General features: G+C 46.1%; 1 protein-coding gene and 1 long non-coding RNA gene across 12 annotated transcripts in view; one reads left to right on the top strand and one right to left on the bottom strand.

Annotated features, from left to right (window-relative positions):
* Nucleotides 1–794: 794 nt before the first annotated feature.
* Nucleotides 795–12,375, bottom strand: LOC309847784. 8 transcript variants are annotated; one of them, XR_014302607.1, is made up of 5 exons: nucleotides 12,143–12,353; nucleotides 11,230–11,418; nucleotides 8,503–8,616; nucleotides 2,158–2,266; nucleotides 795–1,095 (listed from the first exon to the last, which is right to left on the bottom strand). It is a non-coding gene; the product is annotated as an uncharacterized lncRNA (long non-coding RNA). The 8 variants fall into 8 exon arrangements; XR_014302611.1 differs by having other exon boundaries at nucleotides 795–934; nucleotides 12,143–12,315; XR_014302612.1 differs by lacking the exon at nucleotides 795–1,095 and adding an exon at nucleotides 1,127–1,785 and having other exon boundaries at nucleotides 12,143–12,315.
* SBNO1 (strawberry notch homolog 1) overlaps nucleotides 12,307–16,048 on the top strand; it is a 57,708-nt gene continuing 53,966 nt past the window's right edge. For 2 of the 4 annotated variants that reach the window (XM_082698322.1, XM_082698321.1), the window contains exon 1: nucleotides 12,419–12,580. The gene's annotated coding sequence lies outside the window, so the exon portion shown is untranslated. Of the gene's footprint in view, nucleotides 12,581–16,048 lie in introns of all 4 variants that reach the window. The other 2 variants (XM_082698320.1, XM_082698319.1) reach the window with 2 other exon arrangements.

Below are 16,048 nucleotides of genomic sequence, written 5' to 3'. Positions count from 1 at the left end.
GAGGCCCCAGACTCCGCCCTCTCCCGGTGTCGAAGCTCCGCCTCGGGAGGTTTAGTCACGCGGCTGGAGGCCCTGGCTCTGAGCGGACCGGATCTGGGACTTCCGGTTCTTCTTGGGTTTGACCGGAACCCGACGTCTGACCCCTTGCCCTCCCCTCATGACCTGCAAACCTTAGTTCTCCCAGCAGTTTGGCGTCTCCAGCCCTTTGACTCCTCCAGCTGTTTAATTCACTCATTCCTAAGTTTGAAAGGTTTGCTGAGTATCCAGTAGTCAAAACTCGCCGGCCCAGCTTGTCCTAACCGAATGGGTCAGAGGATGAACCTCCCAGAACCTCAGAAATCCCAGCCCATGTTACCTACCCATTTTCCAGATGGAGAAAGGCGACCAGGGGGACCAGGTAACTTACTTGCTGCCCAGGATCACCCAGCAGTTTAATTGCAGGGTCTGGATCAGTCTGGAGACTCGAGCCCACTAGATGGCTACCTTAAACCCTGGGAAACCACCCCGGCCAGTGCCCCACTCGGGGGACCCTCCGAGTAGGTCCCCAGAGAAACACCCATGTCCTGGATAGTCTTTGCTTTGAACACAGGGAAGGTGTCCCGCTACGGCTCTTCTCTGGGAGCCCCTCCTGGAGATGTCGGCAGAGGTCACTCATCCACTAGTCTCCCTTTGGTCCCCAAGAAGGTTTTGGTGTCCTCACCATTGCCCAAGGACCCTACCATTGCACCAAAAAATGAAGGAAAGCTAAATAAGGTGAAGTATGTGAAAGCACTGGGAAAAGTAGAGAGTGACACTTTTTTTTTTTTTTAAAGATTTTATTTATTTATTAGAGGCATGGGAAGGAGTCTGTGAAGGGGGTGAAGAACCTCAAGCAGATTCCAGCGAAGCATAGAGCCTGAGGCAGGGCTCTATCTCAGGACCCTGAGATCATGACCTAAGCAGAAATGAGAATTCAGGGACGTCTGGGTGGCTCAGTCTGTTAAGCTTCTGCCTTCAGCTCAGGTCATGATCCTAGGGTCCTGGGATCCTGTCCCACATTGGGCTCCCTGCTCAGCTGGGAGCCTGCCTCTCCTGTTCCCCTTGTTTGTGCTCTCTCTGTTAAATAAATAAATAAAAACGTTAAAACGTTTTAAAAATGCATTTATTCTATAGTTAGTAAATTGTATACCTGGCACCATTTGGTACCCCAAAGATACAGTGATGAATAAGATACAAATCCTCCCCCATATTTTTAGGGAAGAAACAAACAAGAAACCACTTTTTCAAAATTAATTAATTTTTTAAAATTATATTTATATAATTGACAGGGAGAGTCAGCGAGAGAGGAAACAAGTAAGGGGAGTGGGAGAGGGAGAAGCAGACTCCCTGCTGAGCAGGAAACCTGACGTGGGATGCCACCCCAGGACCCTGGGATCATGACTTATCCGAAGGCACATGCCTAACGACTGAGCCACCCAGGTGCCCTAGAGTGTACAACTTTTTTTTTTTTTTAAGATTTTATTTACTTATTTTACAGAGAGAGAGAGATCACAAGTAGGCAGAAAGGCAGGCAGAGAGAGAGAGGAGGAAGCAGGCTCCCCACTGAGCAGAGAGCCCGATGTGGGGCTCCATCCCAGGAGGCCGGGATCATGATTTGAGCCAAAGGCAGAGGATCATGACCTGAGCCAAAGGCAGAGGCTTTAACCCGCTGAGCCATCCAGGCGTCCCCTGAGTGTTCAACTCTTTGATCTCTGAGTTGTGAGTTTGAGCCTCATGTTGGGTGTGGAGATTACTTAAAAATAAAATCTTAAAAAAAAAAAAAATGATAATCTTAGTGATTAATGCTATGAGTAAAATGAAAATGGGGGAATTTTATGGAACGTGAGTGGGGAGAGGGTTGCTTTTATAGATTTGATGAAGTCAGAGAAATCCTCTTTCGTTGGTGGCTTTAAGTTATACCCTAAATTAATATGACCCAAGGGAAAAGGTACTTCTTGGGAAAGGGAATAGCATGTGTGAATGTCTGGAGGCGGGAATGAGCTTAGTGTGCTTGGGAAAGAAAAGACACCCAGTGTGACTGGAATTGAGCACATGGTGGGGAGAATGGAAGGCATCAGGCTGTTGACGGAGGCTGGTGCTAGATCACAGAGGCCCTTGAAGGCTGGGCTGGCCTCTCACCTCCAAATCCAGTTTTCCCTATCCTGTTCCGCAATGCTGGGGCTGCAAACCATATTGCTCCTTTGTCAGCTAGGGTTAGGTTCTGTCACCAGGAGAGGATCCGGGGAATCTGGAAGGCCGGGGGAGGGAAAAGGGAGTTACTCATGCCTGTTTGCTTGCAGTTCTCATCACGGTCACCTAAGTAATGACAATACTGCTTCTCACGGTGGCATTTCGTGCAGCCTCCAGATTCTTACAGGCTCTTCTGATTCTTCTAGCTCTACTCTCCCTAGCTTGTTCTCCATCAAGGTGGGAGCTACTTCCTGTGGTTCACTTACCTTAGTGTTCCCACCACCTCTTTCATGAATCTCCTGTTTTCCCAGACCCTGACCCACCACGAAAGTCATGGTGAGGACTCAGACTTTTATTCCAAGTCTAATGGGAAGTCACTGAATGGTTTTAAGCCAAGGATAGATGATGGTGAATCTATCAGTTCAGATGGTGAATCTGAACAGTTAATCACTGCAAATAGTTACATAAATTACAATCATCTATTTTGAGGCTTCGAATCTTGGAATAATGTCACATGTTTCTGGAATGTTTGCTTAATGGTCCCCACTTTCCTAAGACGGCTACATCATGTGGGTGAAATCACACCAGTGCTAAGATTACTTTCCTTACTCTAGTGTTATTTTTGCATTCGTATTTCCTCCAGGCTTTTGCTATTGTTAAATATTTCATGTTAGCATCAGTTCTTGTAAGGTTCTATCAAATGGGGCATGTGTGTCCTAAAATTCCTTAGCTGGTGGCCAATGTGATCTACTAAATCCATCTCACTCTTCTGTGAAACACATAATATACAAACACACGTATGTATTTTTTCTATTGTATGTATGTGTGTATCTATATATACATATAAATATATATAAGCATGGATGGCTACACATAAATATATAAATCTTCCCTCTCTATATACATATATACATACATTAATGTGTAATATGTACATATAATGTATGTACTATAATTGGAACTCAAGCAAGTGACAGTAAAACAATACTCTTTACCTGAGAGGCTCAGTGTTAGGGTTAAATGAGAGAATGAGTATAAAGCATATGGAGATGTAGGAGTTGGGAGATGGTAGCCATTTAGCAGTGACTAAAATAAAGTTACAAAATTGCATCTAAGGGAATTGCTGTAATTTGGGCTATTAACACTTTCTTCTCTATCCCCATTCTTTTCTTGGTGTCCTCAGAGGGAAGCCAAAACTTGTCTGTTAAGTTAGCATCTTAAGAGAGGACTCTGTGGTCAGGCCCCTGGTGATTGAGCATGGAGAGACTACGCAAAAATGATGTTGACAGCATAAACTTTGGTATCAGATGATACAGAACCAATACCTTCTTTGGTTGAGTCTTTTTTCTCATCTGTTAAGTGGGTGTGTCTTCTTTCCATCCCACACTTTTTTTTTTAAGGATTTTATTTATTTGAGAGAGAGAAAACACAAGCAGGGAGAAGGGGCAGAGGATGAGGGAGAAGCAGACCCCCTACTGAGCAGGGAGCCCGACATGGGGCTGGATCCCAGGACCCTAAGATCAGGACCTGAGCCAAAGGAAGATGCCTAACTGACTGAGCCACCCAGGTGCCAACCCCTTTTATTTAAAGTGGGCTCCATGGCCAGCGTTGGAGCCCAACATGGTGCTTGAATTCATGACCCTGAGCTCTAGACCTGAGCTGAAATCAAGACTCAGGTGCTTGGGCACCTGGGTGGCTCAGTGGGTTGAATCTCAACCTTTGACTCGGGTCATGATCTCAGGGTCCTTGGATCAAGCCCTGCTCAGGATCTCTGCATAGCGGGGAGCCTGCTTCCTCTTCTCCCTCTCCACCTACTTGTGATCTCTCTTTCTCTGTTAAATAAATAAATAAAATCTTTTTTTTTTTTTAAAGGTAATATAAACCAGTTCTTCAGTTGATTGGGAATTCTTTAGAGGCTATCATTTTATTGAAAAAGCAAATGGAGAATGTATGTATCGATCGGTAAGGGTGTTTGTTTAAAAAGTCAGCTTAAAGATGGTTTAAGAGCACAGATCAAACTGTTCAATTTACAATGTGATTTTTAAATTGTTTTCTGCATGGCCTTTAATTCTGTTTTTTTTTTTAAGATTTTATTTATTTATTTGATGGACAGAAATCACAAGTAGGCAGAGAGGCAGGCGGGGGGTGGGGGAAACAGGCTCCCTGCTGAGCAGAGAGCCTGATGTGGGGCTCCATCCCAGGACCCTGAGACCATGACCTGAGCCGAAGGCAGAGGCTTAACCCACTGAGCCAGCCAGGTGCCCCTTATTTTTTAAAAAACAAAACAAACAAACAAAACAAAAAACAGACCAATTTGTGCATTTGAAGGGGTGGAGAGACATCATTTTCTTTCTGAGAGATGTACGTAATGGCTGGAATAGTTTCCTAGGGCTGCTGTAATGGAGCACCACAAACTGAGTGGCTTAAACAACAAAACGTCATTGCCTCAGAGTTCTAGAGGCTGGACGTCCAAATCCCAAAGTGTGGGCAGGGCTGGCTCCCCTGGAGGGCTGTCGGGAAGAGTCTGTTCCCATGACTCTCCCCTAGTTTCTGGTGGTATGCTGACAAACTCAGGCGTTTCTTGGCTTGTAGAAGCATCACCCCGACTTCTGCCTTCATCTCCACAGGGCATCCTCCCTGTCTCCACGTGTTTCCTAATTTCCCTTCTATAAGGTCACGGTCACGTTTGATTAGTGGTCATACCCATGATTTCATGTTAACTTGATTTGATCTGTAAAGACCCTGTATCCAAGGTCACAGTGGGAAGTCTGCTCAGTGGGAAGTCTGCTTTTTTCTCTCCCTCTGCCCCTCCTCTCCACTCCTACACACACTTGCTCTCTAATAAATAAATAAAATCTTTTAAAAAAAAGTAAAAAAGTATGATTTTCAGTTAATACACAGGGTGAAAACTTTAAAGAGAACCTCTTCTCCTCAATCTCATTCTTCCGTCCCATCACTATTCTATGCGTGTGCCACTATAATACCTTAGAGAAGGTAGATACAGGTTATAGCAATGATCCAAATAATAACTAAACACTTTTTGTGTGTGAAGAGTTTCCAGAAAGTTCTAAAAATCCGTATTAAGAATCAGGTCATGATTCTTGCATACCTGATGTGTTAAAAGGCAAGAAACTCCTCAACCCTTGTTGCTTGGGCCTGAGGGCCGATGCCTGAAGTCTTTGCTTTCATCTCTCTGCCATTCTTCCATTCTGTTTTCCCTTTCCTACAGAGATACTCTGTGGAGATTAAAAATGTCCACACTCGGGGCGCCTGGGTGGCTCAGTGGGTTGAAGCCTCTGCCTTCGGCTCGGGTCATGATCCCAGGGTCCTGGGATCGAGCCCCACATCGGGCTCTCTGCTCAGCAGGGAGCCTGCTTCCTCCTCTCTCTCTGCCTGCTTGTGATCTCTGTCTGTCAAATAAATAGAATCTTTAAAAAAAAAAAAAATGTCCACACTCTCTTGGGACAGTTTGAGTCCCTATCAGTCTGTACTCTAAAAAGTCTGACAATGAGGCCAGTGAAAACTTTTAAAAAATTAGTTTAAATATATGTTTCAACATTGCAACTTCTCCATTTTTAATTAGTATCTCTTTGGTCAAGATTGTTTTAGATTGCAAGTTAAAGAGACCCAGCCCAACCGGGCTCAAGGAAATGAAGATGTCTCTTATCGCTCCTAACAGAAAAGTTCAAGGGTAGGGGTAACCTCAGGCCTGTTGGGATCTAGTGAGTCAAAGAATGTCATTTGGATTTAGTCTCTCTTTCCCCCTCACTATCCACTTCTTTGCTCTACTACTTTCTAGGTCGCCTCACAGAGTGGTCTCCCATTCCACAGGGCTTCTGTCCCCACTTCCCTTGTTGCTCTTAGCAACACCAGTGATGAGGCAGTCTTTTTCCTACTACTTTCAGTTGATGTCTTATAGGGGTTGAATTCATGACCCCAAGATCCAGAGTCACATGCTCTACTGACTGAGCCAGCCAGGCACCTTTTTCTCCTGCTACTTTCAATATAAAGCTCTGAAACTGTAACTCATTGGCTTGGCACTGAATCTATCGATGGGGCCCGGATGTGCATCCGGCATTCCAACTGGGCAGACCTGAATGAAATGCTCCACCCTGGGGACTGTGTATGGGAGATGATTAGCGCTTTCCAAACCACATGGACTTTGAGAGCGCGAGATCAAATTAAGGTGCCACTATCTGAAGAAGGAGACATGGATTTTGAGTAGTCGAAAACATGTTCCAGAGCACATTAGATTTTTAGGATAGTGATGCTATAATGATAGATACATGACATTAATGCATTTGTCCAAACCCATACATCATACACCACCAAGAGTGAACCTTAAGGCAAAACTCTGGACTTTGGGTGATGATAATGTATCAAGGTGGGTCTAGAACAACTGCAACAAATGTAGCATTCCAGTGGGGGATACTGATAATCGGGGAAGTTGTGCATGTGTGGGAGTTGGGGGTATATGGGAAGTCTCGTACCTGCCCCTTAATTTTTTTTTTTTAAAGATTTTATTTATTTATTTATTTGTCAGAGAAAAAGAGAGTGTGCACAAGCAGGCAGAGTAGCAGGCAGAGGCAGAGAGAGAAGCAGGCTCCCCACTGAGCAAGGAGCCCGATGCGGGGCTCCATCCCAGGACTCTGGATCATGATCTGAGCTGGAGGTAGCACCTTAGCCGACTGAGCCACCCAGGCGTCCAAACTGCCCCTTAATTTGCTATGAATATAAAACAGCTAAAAAAAAAAAAAAAAAGTAGTCGTCTCGGAAAAGGAAAAAAAAAACAAAAAACTCTGTCCACTATGATGTCTGCCATTGTGAGATATCCAATAGATGGTCTGGTCACATTCTGGTGCTGTCTGCTGCATTAGACATGGTGGGCCACTTAGTCCTTGAAACTCTACTTCCTTGGCATCCATGATATCAGACTGACTTTTATCAGGCTCACTGAGTGCTCACCTCTTAGATATACAACCTTATGGTCCTGCCCTTGGCCCCCTGCTTTTCTCTCTGCATTCTAACTTTGTCCTCTCTCGTGTTTTAATCCCTGTCTAGATCCTCAAGCAGTAGACTCCCAACGGCTTGCTAGACATCTCCACTTGGATGTCCCATTGACCCCATAAAATTTCTCATGATAGGTTTACTTTCACGGCCTCTAATGAACGTCTGGGTGGCTCAGTTGTTAAGCGGCTGCCTTCAGCGCAGGTCATGATCCTAGGGTCCTGGGATCGAGCCCCACATCGGGTTCCCTGCTTCTCCCTCTCCCCTCTGCTTGTGTTCCTTCTCTCGCTGTGTCTCTCTCTAATAAGTAAATAAAATCTTAAAAGAAAAAAAAAAAAGAACAATGCCTCTCAACCATTCATACTTTTTTTTTTTTTAAGTAGGCTCCATGCTCAGTGTGGAGCCCAGCATGGGGTTTGAACTCCTGAGATTAAGACCTGAGCTGAGATCAAGAGTCAGACACTTAACTGAGCCACCCAGGAGCCCCTACTCTTTTTTTTTTTTTTTTCCCTCTTACTTAAAGATCATTTTATTTTAAGGATTCTCTATATCCAACATTGGGCTTGAACTCCCAACTCCAAGATCAGGCATTGCGTGCTCTACTGACCTGAGCCAGCCAGGTGCACCCCTTCCATTCACACTCTTGTGTTGTCTTTCCCTGAGTCTTGTGCGGCCTTGTTAATTGAAGGAATGTGGTAGAAACATCACTGTGTCAGTTGCAAGGCTAAAATTCAAGAGAGGTTAGAAGCTTCTGCTTTTGGGTTCTTGGGACCCTAAAGCCACCAGGTAAGAACCATGAGGCAATTCGACAGACCACATGGAGAGAAATACAGCTGTCCCAGCATCCAAGCTGAGCACACATAGTTATAGTCACACAAGTGACTCTTGGCAAGACCAGCCCAGCCCAGCTTACAGAATCATGAGAAATAACAAAATGGTGGTTGTGTTAAAAGTGATCAGGTTTGGGGGTTGTTTATCACATATCAATAGATAAACAAAACTTTCCACATTACCTAAAGCTAAACTCATTGTCTTCCTCTTCACATCTGTTTGCCTTCCTAAAGTCACAGTTTCAGGTATAGCACTATTACCTACCTAAGTATCCAAGGGAGAAACTGAGGCTTCATTCAAGACTCCTCCCTCCCCACAACCCCCATCCAACCAGCCCCTACACTTTGCTGGCTTTTCCTCCTAAATATTTCTTGAACCTGGCCCTCTTCTTTTGCTCGACAATTTTGCTCCATTTCGGTTTCTGTTATCTTCTTTTAATCTGTCTTTTCCTCATACCTGCAGTCCAGTTCTTAGATCCATCTGCTACATCGCTTCCAGAGTGATCCTTCTAGAATGCACATCCAACCAGAGCAGCCTCTGTGCATAGCAGGCTTCTGAGTTCCCTGGAGCCTACAGAATAAAGTCCAAACTCAGTTACAAAAGGCTCTTTGAGAATGGCCTTCATCTATTTTTATAATCCTACTGATAATTCCTTGTTACTTGCTATGTCAATCAAAGTTCATGCAGGAGGCAGAAACTACACCCGGTTTTCAGCACAGATAAATTAATGTAAGGGGACGCCTGGGTGGCTCAAGCATCCAACTCTTGATTTTGGCTTCGGTTGTGATCTCAGGGTCATGAGATGGAGCCCCACGTTGGGCTCTGTGCTCAGCGGGGAGTCTGATCGAGATGCTCTCTCTCTCTCCTTCTGCCGCCCCCTCCAAATAAATAAATAAAACATTTGAAAAAATTGTCAAGTAGGTCTAAACTGATTAACTAGGTAACTTGAAAGGGTGAAAAGAGAACTTCAAAGCATCACAGAGGTAGCAAGTGCAGGAACTTCTCCCACCACGCAGCCCGAGGGGACAAAGGAAAGGGGTTGGTGTCACTAAGAAACGTAACAGACGGGCCCGTGTTGCTGAAACCTCAACTCCAAGCCGGGGGCTATGCTTAGCTGGCGCAGGTGTCTCTGACCTTACAGGATGACCCTGAGGAGGTTCCTGCTGGTCCTCCTGTCGGAGTGGAGGGTTTGATTAGGCTAGCTCTGCAGGAGAAGCAAGTAGAGCTGCTGCCGGGGTGAAGACACATTGCTGGGATGATGTTCACGGCAAACTCCCTCATCCTCCAGCCTTGTCGTCTCCCTCCAGCACTCCTTATTCCAGAAGCAAAGGCTGAAACAGCCGGCAAAGCAGAAATGTAGTTTTGCAGAGTGTGGAAGCTTGGGTTTGGAGCCAAGAGACAATGTTTTTATTATTATTATTATTATTATTATTTTATTTATTTGAGAGAGAGAGAGCGCGCGCACGCAGAAGAGAGGAGGAGGTCAGAGGGAGAAGCGGACTCCCTGAGGAACTGGAAGCCCAATGCGGGACTCGGGGATCATGACCTGAGCCGAAGGCAGTCGCTTCACCAACTGAGCCACCCAAGAGCCTCAAGAGACAATGTCTTAACAGTCAATACCCTTGCCGAGTTACTGTCCCCACTTGCTTGGCTCCCACCTGTTTCAGGACATTTGCATAGGCTGTTTCTTCTTCTTGAAAGGCAGTTCCCTCTTCTCTTTGCCTACATGATACCTGCTTTTCAAATCTCTGCCCAGTTATCACTTCCTCAAAGAAATCTTTTTTGAATTCCCTAATGAGGTCAAATTCCTCTGTAATAGGCTGTTAGCTTCTTTGCAGCAATGTCACAGTTACAAGTTTACATTTTTTAAAGATTTTACTTATCTGAGAGAGAGAACATGAGCAGGGAGAAGGGCAGAGGGAGAGGGAGAAGCAGGCGCCCTGAGGAGCAGGGAGCCCGATGTGGGGCTCAATGCCAGGGCCGAGATCATGATCTGAGCTGAAGGTAGACGCTTAACAGACTGAGCCACCCAGGCGCCCCTACAAGTTTACAGTTTGTGTAATTTTTGGATTGAGGCCCACTAGACTGGAAGGACATTATGGGCAAGGACAGTTCCTGTCTCTCCCTTCATTTGATTTTCTTAAACTTGTGCCCCTCATCTCTAACATAGTACCTGGTGCATAGCAAAGGCTCTATAAATACTTGTTGAATGGAGTGTAAAGGGTAGCTGTAACAGCCAATTCCATGTTTAACCCGGAATTGTTATTTATTTATTTATTTATTTTACTGGAATCTTCTGCTTCCAATAGCATCTCTGGTCTGGCTGTACTCAGTAAGTCTTCCTCCTGCTTCTGATCCCCTATAGTTTGATTCCCATCACCTGATAACAACTACTACTCCTGTTGCCTTTCTGAGATATGTGTACACACAATCTATGTGCGTACATGCACAAAATATGTTACTACCTGTTCTCATAGACAGAAGCGCTTCATTCTCTTGAACATCTGTTTCACTATAGCAAAGTACCATAGCTTAGTTAACCAGGCCTTTCTTCAAAGACATTTAGGTTGTTTCCCATCTTTTGATTCTACAAATGATCCTGCAAGGAATAACCTTGTATATGACATTAGCTTGCATATACACAGTTAAACTGCATGTATCTCCCAAAACACCATCTTTTCCGTGGGTCCCAAATAAGGAGATTATGCAGAGATGGAAGCAAAGATCTAGCCTGGATGCTGAGAAAGTAGCTCTAAGGGTGGGAGTTTTTAGGTCAGACCTACACTGTTCGAATCTGGTACCTACGTAGTCCTAGCATGCAGAGAGAGTTTGAGAGTCCGTTCGAAACTGAACTGTACCAACCAATCTTGGAAGACACTAATGCATGAACTACAATGTTTTTTAAAAAAGCCTTTTTCCTTCTGCATCCTTCTTTAGTTCCTTCTCCTCCCATAATGGACAGATTTGTAATAGCTTGTTTGCTGACAATAGGCCAGAAAGTGGTCTAGTAGCTAGCAGTGAGCAAGACAGATGAAGGCATTGTTCTTATGGAACTAATTTTATCATTTTTTTCTTTTACCAGGTTTTTTTGGTATGTAAGGATGAAATGAGATAATGGAAGTAAAGTGATTAGTCGGCAACTTAAAATGTTCATTTGTGTGTACATATATACTTAATACATACTTATGTATACAGAGGCCGAGTTGGAAGGTTCATAATCTTCTTAACACGACTATTTTTTTTTTCCTCCCCGTTTTCCCTCTCCGGTTCTCTTGAAGAGCTCACACCTTCAACTCCAAGTGTTTCTTTCAGCTCAAGGCCAGTGGGACGCGCCACCAGTAGGGGGCAAGTTCACCCAAGCGTGCCTATTACCTAAGCAACGGAGTCAAACAGCATTCAGAATGACTTTACAAAAGGGTTACCCAGAAGTTAATTTGTTTATTCTGTTAGGTCATTTAAGAAGAAGAAGAAAAGGAAAAAGGAGGAGGAGGTGGAGAAATGAGGGAAGCCAAAGATGGTATCGACAGACCTACTCTGCAGCAATCATTACTTGAGAGCAGTAGTTCGTTCAGAAAAAAAGCAGTGGGGCTGACTCTGGTCACACCCCTTAGAGTATGATAATGGCAGTGGCCCAGCAGAGGGGCTCCGAGTTATACTGCGGTTTTATATCCAATAAAGTGCTTTCAGCAAGCCTAACAAGCAATGAATACGCGAATTTTTTTTTTCTAGGACTATGTAATGAAGAGCTTTCCAAAGCAACACAGACGCCACTAGGTAACTTCCTGGGCCGGAGACACAGCAAAAAGGTTTTCAAAATAGCTTTGGGCCCCTCCTAGCCAGACTCTGAAAGCAGGTGTAGGACGCATGCGCCCGAACCACCGGCTGACCTCCTCGTGGCAACTCAGAGAGCAGACCTTCCTCCCGACAGCCCGCGGGGCAGAAAGGGAGGGGGAACGGAATTCTCGCGAGGTCTTTCGAGCCCCGGCGGAAGCAGTAGACACGTGACTCTTCTAGGAGGCCTTCGCCTTCCCCCCTCCCCCTTCTCGGAAACCCGGCCCCCTCACCCCTCGCCCACCCCGGAGCCGCGGTAATGGACCGTTTGGGTTCCGGAATTCTCTTGGATCCAACCACTGGTACCGGGTCGGCTGGAGCAGGCGGAGTTCGTGCTTGGCAGCGAAGGCAGGGGGCGGTCAAGATGGGGGGGGGAATCATCTTCCTTCACCTAGGAGGGAGGCGGGGCGGAGGGGGGCGCTGGGGAGCGGGGTGGGGGGGAGGAGGAGGAGGAGGAAGGAAGTCACGTGGGGCGTGCGGCGCGCGCTGCGTGCGCGCGGCGCCTCATCCGTCGCCCCACCCCCTCCCCTCCGGCGGGGCGGGGGGGGCTGGGGGGAGGGGCGTCAAGATGGCGGCGGGGAGGTAGGCAGAGCCGGACGCCGCTGCTGCCGCCGCCACCGCCGCCTCCGCTCCAGTCGCCTCTAGTTCTTCAAGCTCTCGCCACCCGGTAGGAGCTCTTCCGGCGTCGGATCCCGCGGGGAAAGTAAGTCCTTCTCTTACCCCTCTTCTGCTTCCACACTCCTCCTCCCGGACAGCCAGCCTCCCACTCCCACCCTCCTCAGGGGGCCGTGTGGGGCCGGGCTGGGGGGGGCAGCCACCTCACCCCGACTTGGGGCCTCCCCCGCCCATCGCCGCCCCCTCAGCTGCGCGCCCCAGGGCGCTCGGGGGCAAGGTCCCGGCGCCGGCCCCGCCGCGCTCGCTTCCTCCGCCCGTCAGCGCCGGGCCCTGCGCTCGCTGCGCGTGGGGGCTCTCGGGCCTCGGGGGCCCCCGCTGTCCCGGGCCAGAGGCACCCGGTTTGGTCGCGGAGGCAGGATCTGCGGGCACCGGCTTCGGCTCCACTTGGGTCGCCCTCCTTGCTTTCCTTGCTCCGCTCAGGGATGCGAGGTCCCGGACCCGCAGGAAAGTGAGCTCCGCAATCCTTCAAAAGTCCTCCTGTCTGAGGGTTGCTCCTGGTTTGGGGCGAGTGCGGGAGGAGATAGGGGCACCCTAAATCGGAACCCCACACCTGCAGTTTTCTGATTACCTCGCTCTCAGGGCGTCGAGGCACTACGTGGGACACGTGGGGGCCACCTTCAAGCCTCACCGGGTGATTGGGTTAATTTTGTCTCGAGCTCGCTCGCCTCCTAGACCCTAAGCATCTGTGCAGAGAAAGCAGTTGGGGATTTGCTTGCTGTAAGAGTGTTTGGTGTAACGAGCATCTAAAGTTCCCCAAACCAGTGTATGCTGGTGGTTTCCCAGAAGTGGTTTGAGATCGGTTTAACCGCTGAGGAGATTTGGATGTTCCTGAACCCTTGTGATTGTTTCTTTCCTGACCCTGGCATCCAGCTCCTCCCCCTTTCCACCCCGGCTTTGTGCTGCTGTTTGGTTAATGTTTTCGGACCACTAACTTGATCTCGCACAGAGAAGCCCTTTTTATGTGCGGGCTCCGTATACTGTAGGAAGCTTTTGTTTTGGGGAGTTGCTGGTTGAGAAACGTGGGGGAAAGAACGGGCAAGAAAATGAGAGTCAAATAAAGCAGCGTTTTTATTCATTGAATTGCGCAGCCAATTGTAACCTCACCCGGAAGTTTGTACTAAACACGTGTTGCTGAGGGAAGGTTAAAAACTAGGTCCCCTTTGACCTTTGAAAGTTGATTATTGGCCGTTTATGTTGAGTTAAATGTTTTATTTTCTCTAGACAACCACGTTTAGAGACGGAGTAGGGCTTCTACTGAGTCGGCTGGGGCGGTCCAGAAAGCTGTCAAACCCCGAGTTGCCCTAGAGGAAATAAACTTAACACTTGTAGACACAAATCAGCTAACAGTGCAGAAGGATTCCATATTTGCTTCGGTATATTTACTGCAGTCAGAAGTGATTTTTCTTAAGCTGTTGGGAAAGCCATTATCATTGCCCAAAAGATAATTTGTATAGAATTTCTAGGATAAAATGCAGAATTTGCTATTGGTGCCTTGCGTGGGACAGTAATTTTGCAAGCAAGAGAACATTTTATTTTCATGTTTAAAAAAGTTGTTTCCAAAATTTATCTTACCAGAAAAAATTCTTTATTTTTTCCCTTTGGCTTCTGCATTTTTATCCCCAGTCTAACTTAATTCCACACAATTGTGTATAGGATTTTAAGTAGATTTTACTTTAGCTGCTGGGTAAGTTTTAAAAAGGAAGGCTTAGTTGGTGACTTACAGTCCATTCATTCCTTCCTTCCTTCATTCATTCATTGGATGCTCTTAAGTGTCAGGCAGTTTTACTCAAGGGCTTTGCTGAAATTATGTACTGCTTAATATAATGCAAGTATAAATGTATAAAGTATAAAGATTCCTTAGATGTTTTTAAAAATGATTCATTTTAAAGGTTAAAGGTATAGATATATTTTGGTATTTCTTAGTTTCTAAATTGAGCTTTGATTTGAGACTTCCTCCTATGAAGGTGATGAACACTCAGGTCTGAGGTCTGGTCTTACCAAGTGACCTGACTTCATGAGTCTTTCAGTTCCCAGGCTTTGCCTGCCTAAAGTTGATATAAAGATACTTTCCGGGGGCACCTGGGTGACCCAGTCTGTTAAGCGTGTACCTTTGGCTTAGGTCATGATCCCAGGGTCCTGGGATGAAGCCCCACTTTGGGCTCCTTGCTCAGCAGTGAGTCTGCTTCTTCCTCCCTCTGCTGTTGTGCTCTCACTTTCTCTTTCCCTCCCTCTCAAATAAATAAAAGATCTTTAGGGGCACCTGGGTGGCTCAGTCTGTTAAGCATCTGCCTTCAGCTCAGGTCATGGTTCCAGGCCCCTGGGATCGAGTCCCACTTTGGACTCCCTGCTCAGTGGGGCCTGCTTCTCCCTCTCCTGCCTGCCACTCTCCCTGCTTATGTGCTTGTGTACTCTCTCTCTCTGCCAAATAAATAAATCTTTAAAAAGAAATAAATAATTTTTAAAAATCTTAAAAAAAAAAAAAAAACACTTCCTGATGAGAGGAATTGTTTTCACATTATATAGCTAATAAAATGATGAAATCTTAAAGTTTTTACAGTTGTCTTTGTTTATGCTGACAGGTCTACTTTAGTGTGGTTCATTGAACTTAGTAAATTTTTTTTTTTAAAGATTTACTTATTTATTTATTTATTTGACAGAGAGAGACCACAAGCAGATGGAGAGGCAGGCAGAGAGAGAGAGAGAAAGGGAAGCAGGCTCCCTGCTGAGCAGAGAGCCCGACACGGGGCTCCATCCCAGGACTCTGAGACCATGACCCCAGCCGAAGGCAGAGGCCCAACCCACTAAGCCACCCAGGCGCCCCTGAACTTAGTAAATACTAAGGACAATCTTGGAATACCACTGAAATTTTCTGTAGGTTGAAAGGATAGGTTCCTGAAGAGCAGGAACTCTGCTTTTATGAATAAGATACAGTACAAAGCCCATCAAATTATTTAATTCTTGGGGGGCAGTATTTAGTATAGAGCAATGATTTTAAAACCTTTTTACTGCATGGTAAGACATGTTTTACACATCCACGCATAGAACTAAAAAACTCCTGTCCTGAAATAATGTTTATCTTCTCTACATGCTTGATGTTTTCTGTTCTGTATTGAAATATTTAATAATTCTGGTCGTGATACACTGAATTCACTTGACAGCTCATTGTGGTGTGACCGCCAGTTTGAAAATCATGGTATAGGCTTAAGAATACAGAATCTTGGGATGCGTGGGTGGCTTAGTTGGTTAAGCGGCTGCCTTGGGCTCAGGTCATGATCCCAGCGCCCTGGGATTGAGTCCCACATCAGGCTCCTTGCTCGGCAGGGAGCCTGCATCTCCCTCTGCTTCTGCTACCACTCTGTCTGCCTGTGTTCTCTCTTTCTCTCTCTGACAAATAAATAAAATAAAATAAAATAAAAAAAGAAGAAGAATACAGAATCTTGGAGGGATAGGAGGTGAGAACTCCTCTGTTTCTAATTCTGCTCCACACATGCTTTGT

This window comes from Mustela nivalis (assembly GCF_964662115.1).
Source record: "Mustela nivalis genome assembly, chromosome: 14".
Taxonomy (NCBI): Eukaryota; Metazoa; Chordata; class Mammalia; order Carnivora; family Mustelidae; genus Mustela; species Mustela nivalis.
The sequence above is the reverse complement of the archived record's forward strand: the minus strand, read 5'-3'. Positions and strand labels throughout refer to the sequence as shown.